The sequence below is a fragment of the Rattus norvegicus genome, chromosome 14 (genome assembly GCF_021556685.1).
Source record: "Rattus norvegicus strain SHRSP/BbbUtx chromosome 14, alternate assembly SHRSP_T2T, whole genome shotgun sequence".
Lineage (NCBI taxonomy): Eukaryota > Metazoa > Chordata > Mammalia > Rodentia > Muridae > Rattus > Rattus norvegicus.
This window is the reverse complement of record NC_141547.1, coordinates 87,463,843-87,466,234: the sequence shown is the minus strand read 5'-3', so window position 1 is coordinate 87,466,234 and position 2,392 is coordinate 87,463,843. Positions and strand designations below refer to the sequence as shown.

At 42.4% G+C, this 2,392-nt stretch overlaps 1 pseudogene; it reads right to left on the bottom strand.

Annotated features, from left to right (window-relative positions):
• Positions 1-759: 759 nt before the first annotated feature.
• Positions 760-1,731, bottom strand: Hnrnpc-ps1 (heterogeneous nuclear ribonucleoprotein C, pseudogene 1; annotated as a pseudogene).
• Positions 1,732-2,392: the final 661 nt, after the last annotated feature.

The following is a 2,392-nucleotide window of genomic DNA, read 5'->3' as shown; positions in this document are numbered from 1 at the left end:
CTTGCTATGTAGTCCAACTTAGCCATGAGCTCACCACTGTCTTGTGTCTATCTCCCAAACGCTGGGATTACAGGCCTGTGCCTCCACGCACCGTCTAAGGAAGCCCAACTGTCTTTTTTTCATTTTTTTCCCTTCAAATTCCTGGTTTAGTAAGGATTTGTTTATTTTTGAGAAGAAGATGCCAAACGTCAGGCTGTTCACAAAAATAACCCAAGGTATAACTTTAGAAAACAAATATTAAGACTATTACACTGTTTTCCTATAAGATGCATGTGACAAGCCAACTCCCATTCACAAAAATACATGGTTCCATTCGTGTTGTAACAGTCCCACTCGTGTGAGGGAAAACACACGCCTCTAAGGCAAAGCTGCTCTCGGGATTACAAGTAAACGAGATGCCTCTGCAGTTAGGGAAGCAGCGACTGCAATCGTGACGGTAAGAACTGTACTCCCTGCATAACAAGAGATTATTTTGGATACACTTGATAAAAAAACATACAACTTTTTACTGTTAAGTCAAAGAGGTATCAAAATTAGAGCAAAGCTTGCAGAATTTGCAGGGTAAGACTTAACAAAACTACTAAGGAGCATCACAGGAAGTGAAAATAGAAGCAGGCGCAGGGCAATTCGGAATTAATGAGCACAGGAAGGACAAGGAGGGAGAGCAGTGAGAATGTGCAGAAGATTCTAGGGGAGAGGATCTGGTGCTACTTTGACCTCTCAGGAGCGCCTAGGTAAGTGAATAATGGGTTAAGATTTCTAAGCTCCACTATGTGCTCGAGAGTCATCCTCCCCATGGGTGCCCTCTCTTTCGTCTTCTTCCTTGGGCTCTTTTTCATCATCCTTCAACTCCAGCTAGTCACTCCCCTCCCCGCCATCTTCATTATCGTCATCATCCAGCAGGTCGCCTTCCTCGGCAGCGTCTTCTGCATCTGCCTCAGACCCCACCTTCACATCGGTCTCATCTTTCTTCACAGAGGCACGGCTCTGCTCTCCTTCAGACTTTTCACTCTTCGTCTCTACTGCTTGTTTGCTTTCCTCCTTTTCAATTTTTCCCCAAGCTTTCCAGCAGAGAATCCACTTTTTGTTTTATCCCAGTCAGCTCCTTTTTAACGGCCTGAAGGCCATCACCTTTCCACTTTCCAGATTTGGAAGACGATCCCTGTTGTCCACTCTTCGAATTGAATCCACTTTTGCCTCTTCGTGAGGTGTTCCCTGACACACGCTGACTGGCGTTTGGAAGGCACCTCGGTTTAAGGAATATGGGGAGGAGAAGGATGAGGATGAGGATGGGGGGAGGAGGAGGAGGAGGAGGAGGAGGAGGAGGAGGAGGAGGAGGAGGAGGAGGAACAACACGTGCTGGGTAACTGTACATCCTGTCATAATAATCCCGTCGAAAGTCATAGTCCAAGTCAAATGAGGAACCGTACGTCTCTGCTGCAGATCGTTTCCCACCTACTTTTCCTCAGTTCACTTTTGGCTCTCCAGCCAGGTTAATATCTAAAACCATTCTGCCATCCTCCCCAGCTACAGCAGCTCGGGCATTTCTTTCATCAACATTCTGGACAAAGACAAAGCCCTTATGCACAGAGCAACCCACAGTTTTGCCATACTTTGAAAAGATGGCCTCCACATCAGACTTCTTGACCACCAGAGTGTGAGAGTCCCAAGGAGCACACGGGAATTCATGGATCGAGGATCTGTCTTGTTGGTAACATTGCTAGCCATCTCCTTTGATAATAATGTTTCTCACAAAGCTGAAAATGTAGCTGAAGATAAAAAGCAAAGCAAAACAAAGCAAAAACAAACACAAAAACCAAACAAACAAAACCTAAAACCTCACAAGAGGCAGGAGAGAGAGAGAGGAGACTGACCCTCCCACTGCGGGTCTACTCCAAGACTCGGGAGCTACAACAGTAAGTTCACACCACCATTCACCGTCTCTTCACAAAAATCTTCTGTTTCCATTTTAAAGAACTTCTACCTAGCATGCTGTAGGTTGATGTTTCTTTTCTCCATTCTGTATTTTAAGTAGTTTTCACTTGTTTGTTTTTATCATCACTAAAAACGACTTATTTATTTATCTATTTATCTATTTATCTATTTATCTATTTATCTATTTATCTATTTATCTATTTATCTATTTATCTATCTATCTATCTATCTATCTATTTATTTATTTATTTATTTATTTATTTATTTATTTATTTATAGGTAAGAGGTTTTTTCCTCCCTCTTGGCTGATTTCAGATTTTCTCCTTTACTCGGTCATCTGCAGTCTAGATATCTAAATTTTTGGTAGTTACTCTGCTCCTCGTGATCTGAATTTCTTAGATCTACGATCTGCCTTCTATCATTAATTTTAGAAAAATACTTAGCCATTATCACGTTA